This window comes from Bradysia coprophila, unplaced genomic scaffold, assembly GCF_014529535.1.
Source record: "Bradysia coprophila strain Holo2 unplaced genomic scaffold, BU_Bcop_v1 contig_138, whole genome shotgun sequence".
Taxonomy (NCBI): domain Eukaryota; kingdom Metazoa; phylum Arthropoda; class Insecta; order Diptera; family Sciaridae; genus Bradysia; species Bradysia coprophila.
Genome location: NW_023503409.1, coordinates 4,933,162 through 4,946,055, shown reverse-complemented (window position 1 = coordinate 4,946,055; position 12,894 = coordinate 4,933,162). Strand labels below are relative to the sequence as shown.

General features: G+C 34.2%; 1 protein-coding gene across 2 annotated transcripts in view; it reads left to right on the top strand.

The window, feature by feature from the left end:
* The window catches only part of LOC119073590 (zwei Ig domain protein zig-8), a 131,606-nt gene that overhangs the window by 30,352 nt on the left and 88,360 nt on the right, over positions 1–12,894 (top strand). For both annotated transcript variants that reach the window (XM_037179164.1, XM_037179163.1), the window contains exon 3: positions 8,505–8,556. The gene's annotated coding sequence lies outside the window, so the exon portion shown is untranslated. The remainder of the gene's footprint in view (positions 1–8,504; positions 8,557–12,894) is intronic.

The window sequence follows — 12,894 nt, the reverse complement described above, 5'->3', positions numbered from 1 at the left end:
CTCAACAGCAAAACAAAGGTTAGAACCAAATCATTCCCTATACCAGTCTAAATTAGCTCTGATCGCAAAGAAACATTGATTGCAAACTTACAAGTAAAAAGGCGAAGCCTTGCATCAAAAAATCTGCTTACAAAACAGGCTGCCTGATGGAATTTACAGATCTGAAAGCGAAAACGGCAAAAATGGAAAATTCGTTCTCCGCGCAAACGTTAAACAAACAGCAAAATTACCTAGTCAAACTGACAACGAATTGCACAGAAAAATGCACAGAAAAATAACTTTGGATTGAAAAAATACTAATGTGTTGTGATTTCCGCCATTTTAAGAAGAAGAAGAATTACGATCAAGGTATATGACGCTCGGAAATAAGACATGTATTCTCGTTGTTTATGTTTTGACTCGGTAGTAGAGTTTGTATTTTTTAAGTAAAATTACAAAATTATTCCCGTTTGAGTAGAAATTACGTGTGAAATTCGAGAAAGAAAATTATAAAGTTGGCGCTGTAGTCGATTTTAGCGGCTAAATCTGTAACTTCCATCACAACCCATTGGATAAACACAAATGCGTGTGAACGATAACAACGCACATCACAAAATGAAACTAGAAAAAAGTGCATGAATGGAGCACTTCCGAGAAAGAATCTATAGTGTCATGTCATCGGGTAAGAATGTAAAAAAAGTCGATTTAATCTGGTACAGCGATAATCAGTGCTGTCAGTACTCTAAGTTTTTCTGAATTTCCTAAATTTCTTCTTGTATGAAGATATGACATATAATTTCCAACTTATAAGTTGACTTGTAAATTTGCGCAAACTGTCTCATACGAGTTGGGTAAGTGAAACATTTAGAAACATTTTTCGTGCGAATAGTTCAATCGTATTCAAAATTCAAACTGTTAAACCTTACAATAAACTTCTATGAAAATCAAGTCTTACAAACGAAAATCATCCTCCAAGCTATAATTTACCTAGAATGTTGAGAATGCAACAACAATGTTGAGAATTAGTTATCATATTATCGTATGACTAATGACCAATACGATACAATTAGAGAATTGCATAATAAAGTCCCCAGTAATCGTAAGCAACATACTATGCGTTTAACACTTCGATGCATTCCAGAAGTTATATGTGCTCACTAAATCCATTTCAATTCAATTAATTTGACAATATTAAATTTTGCTACGGCATTTGATCTTTGAAAATGTCTGAATGTAAAATAAACATCGGATTTTGCACATTGAATGACTCAGCTAATTTTCTAATTAATTTTGAATTAATTCAAATGTAAAGTATTGGGAAGTAAAAGGGAGGAAAATCTAAATGTGTAAAGCACATCAAAAGTTTTCCGTAAAGGCTTTGAGTTAAGTTATTCGCTAAAATTCATATACTCAAGAACGTTATTATAGAAGTCTCAGAATTGTTATGATATTGGAATGTAATATGGGTAACATAATATCAGATCTAACGACATAAAGTACCAGCAAAATAAGATGATCAATTTCTATTTCACTAACTTTCAAAGCAAACCTTTGAATAGTTTCTATAAAATTTACACTGATTTACGTCGCAGTTTCTAGATGCATATGTGCGCGCATACAAGACTTGTATCAAGTATGTAATACTAGCTTTGAAAGCTTTTATTGGCACTAAAGTTTCGATTAAAATCGATCAAATTAAAATGCGAACACTTTAAATACCTCAAAGTTCTCAAACTTACAAGTAATTGCAACAAATTTCAATACATTCGCTGTACGCTCGTCGTCGTCATACTTGTTCTACATATAATCGTACTAGCAATTACTGTTTAATTGAAGTGATTTTAACGACATCAGGTACTTCAATTGCTTAATATTTGTTAGATAAGTACGACGAAAGACAAGGTAGTAAACACAAGAAAATACACTGATTGAATTGTTGATCAATTAATTTCGTTTACAGCCTCAAACTATATAAAAGCAATTTATCTAGTGCTGCACAAACTTTTAAGCTAAGTAACGCGGCATTTCTCGCTAAAACTAATCTTCATTACAGTCAGAGGCAGATTTCAGCATGAATTTGCTTCAGCTGTTTTCCAGCTGATCCCTTACATACAATCAAAGCGGTTTATACTTCTTATACTTTTGAAGCTGCTACACACACTCACGTGACAGTGGTAAAACAGTATAAAGACATACAACCAGTTTTGAGTGTTTGTGTGAATCAGCTGAAAAGCAGCTAAAGCAAATTCATGCTGAAATGTCACTGGCTCTAACTGAATAACATTTTTCCGTTTTTTACCACCTTTATTATGTCAATAATTCTACGGTTGTTATCCCCTTAGTGCCTTAGTGCCACAATTTTCAGGGAGCAGTGATTTATATATTTAATTATGAAAGTTTGTTAAAGTTTCAAAGTAAATAATTGTCGAACAAAGCAAAATGACGCATGTTCTGACTCATATCACTGAACCAAGTACTAGAACCGGATCTTTTGAACGGAACATCGGCCCTTCTTCTCATATATTATATCAAATTGCGACGCAATAACATTATACCTACCTTACAAATTTATATGAGAAATTTTGACTACTGCATCGAGGAGACCTCTCTTGAGAATTCTGTTCTTGTGCTTGGTTCAGTGACGCGATAGAAGAGTGGTTATGAAGTATATTACAGTGGATAAACTTTACGAAAAATTTGTGAGTTCTTTATTTACTTTTATGTAGTTTTTACTATCACCAATTAACTCAAAATTGTATGTTGGAGCACTGTAAGCTGCAAATGTAGCAATATTACGTCATAATCATATTCTAAATAAATTAAAAAAAGAAGTTTTTTTTGGTTCTTTGGGGCCGTACATAAAGTACGTACGCGGTGTACGGGCGTTTTTTGACCCCCTCCCCCCCGTTTCGTACGTTTTTTTCCATATAAAACGGTCAAATTTTAGAAACCCCCCTCCCCCCTAAGTGAGTACGTACTTTATGTATGGCCCCTTTCTATTCCTTCCATCAAATGGCCAAACGGAAAAATTCCAAATTTTTTGTTGTACAGTGAACGACATCTCAAATGTCTCACTGTCAAATTTTTCTGAGAATTTTCTGAGAAATGATAAATCCATTACATAACTCGAATTAAAAGTTGAAAAGTCTCGTTTTCGTGTGTTTATTGACCTCGGCTTCGCCTCGGATCTCAAAATTCATACGAAAACTAAGTTTCAACTTTTTATCCCTTGTCATGTAAATAACTATTACAAGAGTTAATGGCTGGGTAATTTTTAAATTAAATGTCTTACGGGGCTCTCCATGACAACCGCATTGTTATATTTATAAGGCTCATTAATTGCTTCGATGTATTTATGAAGATGGACCGCTGTAGCTGTAGTAAATGGATACTGCTTTTAGAGGTTCTTGAAGACGGTAAGACGTTTTTTTTAATGTGAAGCGAAACATTATGGTTTAGCTCCATTTTCTAAAACAGAAAAACATTTAAATTGATTCCGATTCACATGACAATGACGACCCCTACTGAATGAAATTGTAGTTTGTTGCTTTGCATCTAACATATTTAAACTTATAATCAATATCAAATTAGTAGTAAAACCGACTCTCTAATTCGAAGTTTCCGGTGATGTTGAAGTAGTCACTAACCTATCGTCTTTTAGTTTTAGGAACTCACTCTTTTTAACTGCTGTAAGACATACAGATTTACTTACCAACTTCAACAAATTATTACAACTCACGTCGTAGCGATGAAAAATTGAAATTAATTTCAGTTGCTATTGCCGTGAATATATTTATTTTATCTTTATGAATTCAATCGTATCGATATAGTAATCACAATCATCTCGATAATCAAATCTGTACGACCAGTTTCTGGTAACAAAATCATTTCGAACGATTTTGTGGCGAAAAACTTGTCGCATTTGCAAGTACTCCGAACGCGGATTTCCTTTAGAATCCCCATCAAACAAGCATATTCCGGTCAGCTTCTTCAGTGCGCTACTGGTAGTATTAACAAGTAAATTCATAACAGCATCCGGTATGTTGTCGTCCCATTGACATTCAATAGAAAGTTCTTGAAGGTGTGGCAGCAATCGTGCCATTTTAATAAGTTGAACATTGTCCATGGCGAATGTTTGACTTTCAGCGATAATTTTTAAATGTTTCGGTGCGGCACGAACCACAAACGTTGTAATTGCTTCGTAGTCAATTTTTATATTCGGTGGAGAGTAAGAGTAACATATCCTTAATTTCATTTCAATCAGGTTGGCCAATGTCATTCGAATCGTCTTGAGGAAGTAAGAATTTGAACATTTTACATTTAATTCGATCAAACTGTCAACGGCAATCGTTGATTGCCATTCCCGTTCAAAACGATAATCCTCCAAATTCAACTTTAGTTTCTTCAGTTTCCAATTCTTGCTGATCATCGTTAACAAATTCCAATTGACGATTATGGCCTTGCTGTCGTCACTGTCCAATTCGTCGACATCGTCATGACGTATGTTTAACGTTTCCAATTGTGGATTCATTTGCAAAAAGACTTCCAAATTCAAATTAGAAAAGCTCATTTTTTCCTTTTCCACTCTTTGCCGTGAATTATTCCACACCGTCAATGATTCCAAATAGGGAAAATGTTCATGAATGCACTTGGGGTCGAAAACATACGTTTCGTTAAAATATAAATCAGCCACTTTCGGAAACCATCTTTTCAACTGTCCAAGTGTACTGCCTAAATGGCAGTTGTAAAAATTAACCACCTCAACAACTTTGAATGATTGGTCAAGTTCTTTCATCGTGTCCTTGTTGCATTTGTCAAAGCTAATATCGCTCAGTGTTTTGCTGCAATTCTCAATAATTGCATCTTCTAATGCTCTTTCATATCGACGGTTTTGGTTCTCTTCAAATGTAGTTCCATTAAATTCAAAATGACTGACTTGACAATAGACAAGCAACGACTCAATGTCTCGTCCAAAACTGCGTAACATTCTGATATCCTTTGGAGCTGATCTGGGATTAGCTCCGACACATGTTTTCCATTCGTTCATTTTTACTTTAATCTTGAATGCCTTGACAATACTTTGCTGATATAGCAGTTTTTTCCTATTCTGCTTTCCCAGCCTTTTGACAATGTTGGCTTCGACCAAATTTGCGAGGTCAATGACTTGCAAATAGTCGAACACCATTAACAAACAATCGATGCCCAAATCCATTAGGTTTGTGACTGGAGCACGGACTGGAACCAATTCGTTTGTTGTGATGATTTTTGCCATCGAATGGCTTGTTGTTTCCATGAATGTGATTGAGTCTGTTTCGTCATAGGAACAGAAATAGTACATTACTTAACAATGGGGCAAATGATGGAAATGGTACTTCTTGTGTGAAGCAGTACCATTTCCATCATTTGCCCCATTGCCAAGTAAGGTAGTTATTTTATTGAAAAACGTGAGGTAAAGTTTTGGCTCCGTGTAGTTAACTTTACCTCACGTTTTTGAATAAAAATAATAAGGAACCATTCTTCTTTACTTACTGTGAACCACTGAGCCAAATTTTTAATCGGATACGTTTCCTTTAGAGCAATCTAGCCGCAGAATTACACATTTACATCAGACAATGCATGTAATGCGTCATGAAAAGTATTTTCAAAAATGGCAATGACATTAAAGTAATCGTCAACGGTGTCTTAGTTGGTACATAGGAAACAGATTACCACTAAATACTAGCAAATGTTCAAATCGAGGTTCCAATATAAAAACATAGCTAACGCCGACCCGTACGAAACACCTATTCGTATCAAAAGCCTTTAATGTGAAACTCTTCATTTCTCTTACTTCATTTTCTTCTCTGCTGAAAAACTATTCTCCCTTTAAAATCACTTACATTATCCACTCTTTGCCTTGTTATCATATGCAACTAAATTGCCGGAGGCAATATAGACAGCCCCGTACGAAGATAAATTTCATAAATTCCTATTTAAACAGCTATATACCGCTATATTTAACTATATTTCACTATAAATAAACATTTCACAGATAAATATATGCTATTATATAGCTCTATATGCCTGTATATAGCTTAATATAGCTGTATATAGGTATATATAGATGTCCGTATATGGAATCCCTGAAATCCACACACATAACAAATTATTTCCATGTTAACAGAAACTCTCTAAGTATCATTTTTCCCAAGATATTTCTATTTTACTAAAATCCAATATGGCCGCCGGCAGCCATTTTGTTAGGAGACCGGAAATAGTATCGACGCTTTACATTCGTTAATACCTTTCAAACAAAAAAAAATTCATGAAATTCGGTCAAAATTTACTCGAGATATTGTCAAAATACACCACGTTCACTGTACTTCCGAGTAGCCAGATAAGAGCTCACTCCAAGAGACCTAGCGCACGCTCCGGAGAACATAATTTCATGAACTTTTTTTTCCCTGATTGGTACGGTCAATACCTATCTAATAAAGCTAAAACAGACGAAATATGTTCAAATGTGGCCGACCTACAAGCAAAAACTGCTTGCCGCCCTGTGCCTGTTTCACACCAAGGGGTCTAACTCACGAGTCGGTCATCCGATTTCCATAAACTTTTTTTTTGTCGATCGGTATTGTAAATACATTTTATTTGACGTATCACTTACAAGTTTAACGTTTAAATGTCCGGAGATATCTTCGAAAAACCGTAAAGCACTTATTGGGCCACAGCTCGGGAGGGGTCGATCCAAAATCACTCATCTTCGAACTTAGCCTGTCTTTTGACATTACCAAACGGGAAAAAAAAGAATTTTCAAAATCGGATGCGTTTTACTCAAGTTATCGTGCAGACAGACAGACGGATAGACGGACAGACGGACTTTTTTTTTCCGCGGATTTGGCATCTCTAGACAACCACAATAGGTTTCCCCTTACTCAGGGAGTCCAATTCGACGTGTTACAAACATTCGCATTATTCCTTCATTTCACTCATTCCATATGCATTTCTATGTGGACGTGGACCAAACAAATATTTACAAATATTTTGAACGTAAAAAGTTATAATGCGGTGCGTTAATAAAAGGTGTCCTTATTAAGGACTTCATCGATAAATATAGCTACATACATACTGTGTAGTACACAGTCCACACCGCATTAACAACTCTTCAAAATAAATACATATTACAACACAATTGCACACAGTGGACAAAACCAACAAGGTCCTAATTTTACTTCTATATGTCCAATGAAGGACATAACCTGAAGTGAATTGTGAATTCAGGCCGGAGGAATGAAAACCCTAGGACAGTCGTTAATTCGTATTGGTCGCTTAGTCAATATTTCAACGAAAATTTCGCAATCACCAAAAACAAACAAAGCGAAATTTCTCTTCCCTTACCCATGGGTCGCGTGTAGCGAAAGCGAAGATAAAATGCCGTTTCGACCTCCGGAGCCAGTGGCGGTCAGAGGTTAGCGTGGACTGTCCTAGGGCTTTCATTCCTCCGGCCTGAATTCACAATTCACTTCAGGTTATGTCCTTCATTGGACGGACATATAGAAGTAAAATTAGGACCTTGTTGGTTTTGTCCACTGTGTGCAATCTATTTGTTTTTTCAGTGTTATTTAAAAGTAGTTCTTGTCGTCTTGTGCCACAAAATAATTTAAATATTTCACTAAAAAGCTATTAGTAACCGGACAGGTAAATTTGAACTTCGATTCATTATTTTCAAAGTATCCAAATCTCGCTCACTTACAGGTATTTGAATATTCTACTGTATTGTACTGCAAAATTCTCTCAACAAAGTGGTATAATATCTAAATTGAAGCTCTGCTCTGCATATTCCTCATTTATTAGATAAATTTGAAACATCATTTGTCGCACTGGTCTCTCCGATTGTCCGAAGGCAAATCATCAGTTGCGTTATCGAAATGTTATAACTTTGTTACATATATTATGAGTACTAAATGAACGAAATACATTTTGTATCATGCCCCCAACAGAATAGGTTGATATTAGCGTTAGAATATGACGACAATGATGTTCGGTACACGTAGGTTTCGCTTAATGATGGGTAACGATATCGTAATTTGATTGAGGATAATAAATGCCATATTAGCATTTACTGGGTGCAAAGGTAAAAGCTCTGAAATTATTTATCTAATAAAAGTGTTCAGCTCATATAGTTCAGTGAAATTAAATGAAATGGTGCGAGCGTAACGAATTTTTGGACACATCGAGTTTTGGTTCAGAATTTTAATAACATTTCGGCTATAATATACCTGGAATGGCATGTTGTTTGAATTTAGCGCAGATTAGTCGTTTTTGGCGTTGAAAATTATATGATCAGGGATTTTTATTGACACCGAAAATAGCTTTCCATTAATGTTCGATGATTATTAAATTATGTGACGGAATACTCACTGGATTTTAGTAACCGAAGTCTATTTGAATTAACACACTTCCGTACCGGAGTTAAAATTATTTTCAACAATTGAAATCATAATCTGTAGAAAGAACTCACTAATTCATATTTACTTTTACAGGTAAATCTCGACATTCAGAGAAACTTCAAGAGCCTACATCGGTTAATATAATGTAAGTACCAAAATTTGAACAAATCCCAGATGAATCACTTCTTTTCTAACAACAAAAGCGAGTTATCTTGCCAAGTCCATCGCTTGATACAATCTTTCGACACAGTTTAAAAGAAACAAAGGACGAGACTTCTTCAAATTACACTTTTTCAAATAATTCAATGAAAACAAAACCATTGAAGGTGTAGGCGAAAAATCAACCAGCCTGTTGCCCAAAACAGATTTTAAATTCGCACACAAAATTGCGATACAAAATTAATTGTAGATTACGTACGTGTCTGCTTCTAAATTATGTGTAGGACGATACAACACATACTTAAGGTAACTGGAATTGTGAATATAAAGTTTTTCCGTAACACCAGCATGTCTTGACGCTCAAGGCTATTTTAAACATTCAGAACTTCTGTTTAATTTTCGATCTTGTTTCTCGAAAATGTCTGGAAGTTTGTTGAGCTAGATTAATTCCAGAAATAATTGGTTCAGTGGCGAACTAAAGTTTTCTCCTAATATTTCATTTTCTTTGCAAAAAAAATACAGATATACCATTTTATCAAGTGTCAATGAGCATAATCATCCAGACGTGAAAAAGGCAAAAAGAACCATACAAATCTGACATCCATCCTCCCCGATATTCGATGTGATGTTCCATTTCGTGATTTTTTTTCTTCTTCTTTTGATCTGATTAATTGATAATACCATTACCCCAATGCCCAACATATTGCACTGTGCTGTTTTAATTAGTGTCAACCGTTCTCAACTAAAAGCTATACGAATTTTTGAATTCAAACAACTTCGTCTTGGCCGACTTAATGCGGTTGGTTTGTATATATAAAAAAAAATTGTTTTCTAACATGAAATTAAATGAATTTGCAAAGTGTGATCGATATTTCATAAGGCGGAGAGAAAGAGAGGCATAACGTCCCATTTGTAGGAGATTTGAATAAAAAGAAAAGTCAAAGCGGTAGATTTTTGGGGTTGATTTATTGCATAATATCTAAATAAATTTGTTTCGGATATAAAAAGGGTATTAAGAAAGAGAGATTATGGTGTTTCACCTGTGCTTGGTGGATGAATGAGAAATACTTAATGGCATCTTTGCTTTACAACTCCAAATACTGTTAAGCTTTATTTATTCTCAGATTAATCAATATTGAGGAACTTTCTCAAATATATTTTTGCAAGGACTTACGGCTAATCTGCAAAATGGATTACAGGGTTATATACACTTTCGGCTTCTTTTTTTCCTTTGTGAGTCTACTAATTCAAATTAAAGTCGATATGTCGAAAAGGCTTTAATGTTATTGTTAACACATTTTTTCATTTAAAATTTTTGGGATAAAATTATCCGTTCATTCAATCAACAATAATGCATCTACACTCCAGTACCTTTCCCACTTTTTTGTCAACCAACTGTAAAATAAGATTAAAATGTGTTTGGATGCTCAGACTAATGTAGCAGGTATTATACGAATCACTTAAGAAGATTATTGAAAAGAGTTTTTTACTCAAGATATTATAATAACGGGGAGGTATGAGGTAATGAAGGAACGTAATTGAAATTCTACTAAAATGTATAATCTCTTAACCCGAGTTGTCTCGATTATAGTGTCAAAGATTTATAAATTGAAGTCAACGACTAATACATCAATGTAAAGGGTAAAATTACAGTCTAACGATCATAAATATGAACTCTGTTGTGTCTGATTAGTAAAACGTGAGGTATGAAAATCATTGTTGTGAATTATGGGCTGGCATCCAAACAATGGTTGGTCAAACGAGTATGCGTTTGAAATATTCAATACAAAATGACACATCGAATTTGGATTAACTGAATCAGATTTAAGCCAGATTATCGTAAGCTTTTTTGGGTGAATAATTAAAAGTCATTATCGGATTGGGAAGAATGAATCATTTTGATATATTGATTAAAATGGCAGCCTGAACGTTAATTTGTCAGCTAAATCTTACTACACCTTTTTGAGTCAACAAGAAGTGGCTGTTATTTAACTTTAATACTGAACATTTCAAAGTTTCGGAGTAGTTTTCAAGGTTACCTTTTATACACAGCAGATCACACATGCAGAAATCGACCTCACTGTATACGTCCACCTTTTTCACTTCGCTGCTAGTTAATATCTCACTCTTCCATACCTTAAAACTCGGAAAATAGTTTTTACTCGAAATCTACTTGTCGAGAAAGTCTGTAAATTACCGTTTTCCAAGTTGATTCTACAGAGCTTATTAATGTAAAAGCAGTCATAATATTTGTTTTAATTTAAGAGAAATTACGTCTCAGTTGTTTTGCAACAGATGTAAGTCTTAATTCAATTCAATTTCAATTTAGTTCTGTTGAAAATGAAGCAATCAACGAAACTTTCGGAATCACTTAAACGATGTCCATTTCCATTCAGCAGAGATTATTCAATTCAAAAGTTTGTTCAAATGGTTTTTTTTTTGTTGCTACAAAAACTGAGAGATGTGCAATCGAAAATTAATTTCATGAAAAAAAAATGGTTGAAGTACAGTGAAGAACCGCAAAAAGCTTTTATTTACTTACATCGTAGATTATTTAGTAAATTGCAATTCTAAATAAAATGTAACATATGAAAGTGCTACACTAGACTCTAAGCTGAATGTACTAAAATGCTTAAATATATGTATTATATTATGCCCATTCCTGTATATATATTGTTACATTATTATACGGCTGAGGTTATATGCATGCAGCAACATTCCATTTCATATAGTTTTCGCACAGAGCCCATCCATTTAGATAAAATTGTGAATTTCAAACGTCCGAATGTGGTTATTTTAGCCTTTTAGTAAATATGCTTTTGGTTTCTCGGGGGTTTCGGGGAATTGTTTTACACAAGTTAAACAAATTAGATTTTCATGAATTCATACGGCACTACACAAAATGTGTAACGGTTGTTATGATGAAGAATTCAACGTAACATTGTTTTTACAGTCTTAATGTGATTTTTGTTTGGTTTTGGCCAGATTGACGAACAATTTAGAGTGTTAAATTGATTTAATTATAATTTTCCGGGGTTAAAATACTATGGTTGATGTAATATGGATCTTATTTCAACATTATAATTTCAATGTTGTTGTGATTGGAGCAGTACCTACTTGTTATTTTTGCGAATATAACAAATAAATTCTATTGAAACGCTTGGGTCTTTCTCGACCACTAAATGGTAGCAGTATACACTCAGTATTTACGGTTCGAGATTATTCAAACGTTTCAAGGCTTACCCTCATTTCAAATTGAATTGTTGTCTGTACACATGAGAAGTAATTAAACGATGCTCTCAGGCTATTCAATTTTACAACTCTGGTTTTAACACTAGATATGCTCACTTATAAAAGAACGTCTCTTTAAAATTTAGGTGAAAGACTACAGACCGAGCGCAGATGCATGAAAATACACACTTGTGTGCATGAAATCAGCAAAATTGGTCGCAAACGGCAGAGTAAAGTTAATCAGGCAGGAGGATTTGACTAACCTGAATTATCAAGTTGCCTTATGTTTTGCGAATAAAATTAATTCAATTTATGGCAGTGATGTTCATTTGAGCTCATTTTCATACAATGTATTGGATCCCTTCTTTGACGCTCCGAAAATTAGCTTCTCCTGCCTGGTTTATGTTACTCTGCCGTGGTCACAACCTTGTTTTAAGTTTTCATTAAATACAGAACTCAATATAATTTCATATTCGATTACATTTCTTTTGTATTTATCTATAGCAATTAACTTCTAACTAAAATAGTCGCTGACGGCGTATCCAAAATATAAGCACGAAATTAGAAAAATATTCAACAATGACAATCAAAAATAACATAAGCTCACTATAGATTAAACTGTAGCTTTAATTTTGCGTGATAAAGAAAATCAGAGTGAGGTAAAAAGCTCTGCCGTCACGTCACTCACATCTATTTGATTTTTTAGTTTGACACTTTTTGGAAACTCGTTTTACCATGCTACAAAGTTTGGTTCTGCAAATCCGATAAAATTGTTATATTTCAGACATTTGATTCAGTAATTAATTACAAGTTAAAAAGTTAAATATTTGATGATCCGAACCATTTTGCGACGTGTTGCGACTTTACGGAGTCATGAATGATTCCGAATGGATCTGGATAAAATTAGAAAAAATGAATATTTCATCGATCAACAAACAAAAATCTGAAAACCATGCTCCAGATTCACAGGAATCAGGAAGTAATCAACGAATGAATCGACATCGATGCCTAACATATTAAGTCAGTCAATGTCGTCTCTGCCACCATCAAACATTTTATTAATATATATAAAAAAAAACCAGTAAAAGACACA